Below are 6164 nucleotides of genomic sequence, written 5' to 3' on the forward strand. Positions count from 1 at the left end.
TTAAATTGTTGTTTAATGAAGCATTATTAATTGGGCATCTCCGATTAAAAATAGTCTGTACGAAGAAGTTTCAATGATATTTTGGATCAGCAATAATATTTCTGATATATACATATTTACATTTTATAATATACACATTTTGCACAAAGAAAAAGTGCACACACGTACAAAAAATTTCCATGTATTGTTAAAAGACACGGAAGTGTATGCGATCGTTTTTGTTGAAAACTCGGGCAATTATCCCTTTCAGTCACGCATTTAAGATGATACATTTACGGAAATGCCATTGCTTCACAGATAATTGCCATAGTTTGAATAAAACATTATTTGTATTTCCTGAAAAGCTTAGCATTGTTGGAAATTATTTGAAATGATGAGATTAAATCGCGACTTAAGACTATGAATACATAACATTAATAACACGAGTTTAACCCCAGTTTGAAGTCGGAAATGGCGACTTGTTATGTCATTTGCCAAAGCTGAATACCGACCAATACTAACAATGAATTTGTTATTGTAAGAGATATGAATATATTTTCAATAAATAAAAATTGTTTATCAAATACATATTTCAGTAATTTTAGATGATTTAACTTGAAGGCGTACATAATGTTATTTTACAAACAAAATCACCAAAAAAAAAGAAGAAAACAAACAAGGATATGACAATAACTATTTAATATACAAGAATACATATATTTAGAATACACAGTATACAATACATTACAAAAATACAATACAGAATGTTAACACCAACGATATATCCTACCGGAACTTGTCCGTTAAGACTTTATGTACCAGGTAGTCATTTTACTCGCCGACGATTAACTTTCAAAATGTGACTGAATCATAACTTTGAGAACTGACTCATGTAATGCAATTTTTAAACAGTAATCTGTAAAAAAGATGCTGTAAGAAAGTAGGAATTAAGCTCTACAACTTGTGTCAAAATCTTGACTTGAATATTCTGACATTATTGATATTGATATTGTATAGACGATGCTTTCTCAATTATAATGTTTTATACTGTGATGTTAGTCTGGAGAAAATGTTCTATGCTTTGATGTTCGTCTTAAGACATTTTCTGTGATTTCCACACGGAGGCATACCCCTAATAAATTGATTAAGCAGTTTGCTTATAATATAACAGCGGTAGGCCATTCATGTTCTACGTTCCATCTTCATATTTTTGTCGCAGTTTATGAAAGAATAAGTGTGGTTCTTTCTTGATTGTATTGATAACGCAGTTAATAAGGGTTTATCCATCAGCTAAAGTTATGAAACACTCTGGAAGTCTGGAATAAAAGAAAATATATTGCAATTCTAGGTTTTGTACACTTATGAAAACGAATTGCAAAAGAGGGTTAGCGCATGTTCATTTATTTAAAAAATACATCATTTAGACGTTGCGTCTATTTGTTTGTATTCGCCCATACATATCAGCTGTGGTTTGAATTTTTCTGTTTAATTGCGGCCTCCACGGCCTAGGTCTCTGGCTTCCTACAACTTACTCTTAACATCGGTGAGTCCAAAACATCACTGAATTTTAGAATTACTATTTGGCGGCCAACCTGTCTTCCGAATGATTGTGGTGAGATATAAGATGAAATGTTGAGTTGACACACGTAGTCTTCCTCCAACATTACAGCTAGAAAAACGCCAGTTATTCTAAATGATTTTGATATAAAACCAACCTGTTAATTTAGAACCTTAAAACAGTGTTAACTCTTTCAACCTTAAAATCTTTTACCCTTTAACTATGCTTATAATGAAGCCTTTTTCTGTAGTATGATGCCTTACCAAAAATATAAGTGAAGCATGAACATCAAATGAAAGATATGGTATCATGCTAGTTACATGTACTTACAATTAATACGCTGATATGCCCGGAATGGGCAACACAACGTTTAAATTACAATCATCCTTTTTGTCATTTGGCTCGTGCCTCTCCTTGATTGGAAAACACCTGTATTATGAAATAAAAAAGGTCGTTACCATGGAATCCTTCAGTTTAATGTTATGTGTAAATGTGATGATTGTCGTTTTCTATTATTTTATGATCATACAATCAATGATTGCAAAACAACAACAAATGCGCTTAACCTGAACACGATTCTGATAGCTGATAAATGTATCGCAGATAATTAGCAACGGTTTATATTTACATGGAATGAAAGATATTTTAAAACAATGTTTCTAACCAATCGTACCTCAATCCTGGCTGCATCCCCTAAAAGCGCTCGCCTTAAACGACTATGTTCCACAACTTCCCCACTTCTATCAATCTTACCTACAAGACATGATGTATGATGATTTACTATGGGGTATATTTATGAATACTGTACGTAAAAGGATAATCTTGTGTTTTCTTATGTAAATAAACTGTATAAAGATATAATCACAACATTAAATAACTTATCTATCTATAACAAGGACATTTTTTGAAATAATATGTAAATAATATTTATTAGGCGTCATTTTTTCTTATTGTAGAGGTAAAACATAACATCTACTTGTTTATTTGTTTATACAACATTTATATACTCATGTTTACCATCTTAATTCTTTGAGTTTACATCTTTGTGCCATGTTAAATTCCCATGTTTACCATGTGAATTCCTGATATTCGCCATGTTAATAGCTTACGACAACTATGAGCTCTAGCCTCTTTTCAATAGCTATCTATATTTGTGTAATCTTTATATGATTGCATTGTACATAGAAGAGAATGAAAGTGATAATTAGAATATATCATTCTGTTCCCGAAATTCTTGAATTTTAACGAATAACCTGACACAAGCAACTATAATACAACATCTAAAGTATTAGCAGTTCTTGATAAGTTCAGATAAGTAAACACTACCTTCCGGATGAAATATAGGAATGCGGAAGATAAACACTAAGTCCTGATACAGGACTTCATTGACATTATTAAGGCGATGTAAACGCGAAAAAATACTCGTTAAGCCTTATATAGCAGACTTGAAATAAAACATTTTGTTTTAATTTTTGATTCAATAACATTTTTTTAAATCTTACCTGTCGCCAGGCTGAGAGATACAATCACAATTAAAAGAATAGCGATTCTCATTTTATCAGTGAATTATTTCACGAATATACGTTTCGTTTTTTACTTTCTGCTGGGTTTATATAGTCGCCTCTACACATGGTCGCATTTATCTTTAATGACTTTTGTCAAAAATATAAGATGATAAAAGATCTCTTCAACTGACAAATTTGACATAGAAAAACATCAAGCGTCACATGCAGCTTTTGTCATGTCAGCAGTATTTAAATTTATTGTTCTAAATGGTGCAGTGACGTGCATTTAATCTTTCTTCATAGCATGCAGTAACAATAAAATTTAAAAAAATGGAAACTTCACAGGTCGCTCAACACGACAAAAACGAAAATGTTGCAGGCTCGGTTTGATTGAGCCTGTTCATGGACGGTAGTGGAAATGGATGCTACCGTCAACGCCCACTAGCCCCGGATTGAGCAGAACTCAAACTTTATACATGCTACAAATACAAAAAACAATTTAGAGACATCAGCAGATGTGTTCATACGGCGTTGCACATGGAACCTTTAATGATATACTAGTGTGTAATTCCATGAGGAGCGGCGTATGGTCCCCAGTTAAAATAATGGGTTTGACCTTAACGAGAAAACAATAGGCAGAAATAAACAAACTGGAATTTAGAAAGGGAATCTGGGGTTATGGAGCCTGCATATCACAGGAGCTGCCAACAAAAACAAAATTAAAAAGCAGCCACCCTATCCAAGAGGTGATTATACAATATTTAAAGCTATGAAAGCGGGTATATTGGAACCACCCAGGCCGAAATGTTCAAGCTGAGAAATAAACAGTACCAATAACACGACATAAAAGTCGTGCCGAACGATCTGAGAAGATCGAAATATAACAACTTATTATGTCTCACAAAACTATTGGGAAGCATTTTAGTTTTATGGTCTGGACATCCGTTCGTCTGTCAAAAACTCCTGGACGCTGAAGATTTTTTCACCCTCATTGTGAAATATTTATGAACAATTGTATCGATGAAACGACAAACAGAGCGCAACTTCCAGTCCTCTCCGTTCTCGGTGACTCGTGTCCGTTCAAGATCTTTCAAGCCCTTTAAATAGTTTTAGAATGATTTGGTACACACGTTTGCAACAGTGACAAGGATAATAAAATCTATATGTACATCTTATGGAAGCCAAGATGCAAAAAGATAGCAGACTCGGTTTACTGAGTCAATTGAATGTGCACCACGTCCCCAAGCATCGCTTTAAGCGGACCTCTATTAGACATTAAGACGAAGTGGACTGTGGACAACTAGGTCGATCGATATTTTAAGGGCACCATCTTAACATAATTAAATTATACTATGTGCGGTAGGAGAAATATGTCCATAATTGTGATAAGGTCTGCTTTAATTATGCAACCACTTTTCGGTTGTGGTAAAGATTTGACTTTGTTCGTCCGTATGTCCGTTAGAGAAAATTTGTGTAACACATATTGCGAGAAGTGTTTGACCTGTCGCCATTACACTTACTGAAATGTTTTTCAAAATTGGAAGTTGTGGGTCTGAGACAAAGTGGTCAAGGTGAGCTTGTGTGATCGCCCTGTGTCTGTCGTCCGTCGTCGTCGTCGTCCGACGTAAACAGTTTCGCTTTGAACACTCTGAGATCACAATTCTGGCCCAATCGTATTGCGACTTGATCAGATTGTTTGTATAAACAAAATGTCGGATGAGTTTGAAACTGGATCAAAATTAGGCAGCTAGGTCTCTAGATGGTTAGCAAAACTTTTCTTTGATTTGACACAGTGACCTAATTTTTAATTCTAGATAACGCAATACTTAACTAGATCTAGACTTTATGATTACAAATATTTTATCTAAATTTTATGTAGATCAAGTACAAAATATTGCCTCTATAGAGCTTAGAAGGTTTTTCTATTATTTAATATAGTGATCTAGTTTTTGGCACAAAATAACCGAGTTTAAAACTTGACCCTGGTTTTATAAAAAGAGACATACTTTTTGTAGATTCTGTAAGACTGTTAAGAACGTTTTCTATGATATGATCTAGTGACCTAGTTTTATATCCCAGATAACCCTATTATAAATTTATTCTACAATTTATAAAGAGAATTAGTACAATATGGCATTTAGAGTGTTATGAATGTTTTCCTGTGATTTAAGTTACTAACCTACCTTTTAACGACAAATAATCAATTTTCTAATTTCACCTAGACTTGATTTAGACAAGCATTATGGCTATGTTTCACACAGTCTCTAGAGTGTTAACAAAGCTTTTCTATTATTTGTCTTAGTGACCTAGTTTTAGACAGTCTCAAATTTGATGAAGAAAAGCATTCTGATCCGATTTCATAAGATAGAAGAAGAAAAAATAGCAGAAAATATTGCCTCCATAGTAGTAACAATGTTTTTGTTTATTATACAACCTCGTGGTTTCAAACTGAATCCAGATTTGATAAAAAAAGATATTTTTACCAGGTTTCATATAGGTCGAATATAAATCATGGCCTCTACTCGGTTAACAATGTTTTTATGTAACTTCATCTGGTGACATTAATTTTCTGCCCTAGATAATCCAGTTTCAACTTTGATGTAGATTTTATAAAAGCAAACATTCTGACCAGGTTTAATGTAGATCCTGTAGAAAAGTACAGTCTAGAGTGTTAACAAGGCTTTTCTATGATTTGACCTAGTCACCTAGTGATTGAGCAAAGATTATTAAGTTTCAAATCTGTCGACATTTTCTTAACACAATTATTGTGATAAAATTTCATTACGATTGGGCTAAAATTGTAACCTAGACAGTTAATAGTCAAATTATGAACGATGGACGAAGACGAACGACGGACAAAGTGCTACCACAATAGTTCACTTGGGTACTTGTGCTCCTCTATCAGATGAAAATATGCTAATATCTCGGGTATGCAGCTCCAAATGTTGAATAACATTCCGATACAATTTCAAGACGGTCTCTCAATACGTTTGGCGATTTGTGTAACACAACATTTCTCTGACGGACAGACGGGTGGACTTTCAGACAATGCCAAATCTATGTCCTCTAACGTATAGTGGTGCCATAATAATAAGACCTTATCAACGTTATACGCATATGTT

The 6164-nt window shown here is 33.7% G+C and overlaps 1 long non-coding RNA gene across 1 annotated transcript; it reads right to left on the reverse strand.

Moving 5' to 3' along the window:
* Positions 1-663: 663 nt before the first annotated feature.
* Positions 664-3141, reverse strand: LOC123553492 (uncharacterized). Its single transcript, XR_006686770.2, has 4 exons — positions 3040-3141; positions 2211-2290; positions 1868-1966; positions 664-1295 (listed from the first exon to the last, which is right to left on the reverse strand). It is a non-coding gene; the product is annotated as an uncharacterized LOC123553492 (long non-coding RNA).
* Positions 3142-6164: the final 3023 nt, after the last annotated feature.

Source organism: Mercenaria mercenaria, chromosome 4 (assembly GCF_021730395.1).
Source record: "Mercenaria mercenaria strain notata chromosome 4, MADL_Memer_1, whole genome shotgun sequence".
NCBI classification, from domain to species: domain Eukaryota; kingdom Metazoa; phylum Mollusca; class Bivalvia; order Venerida; family Veneridae; genus Mercenaria; species Mercenaria mercenaria.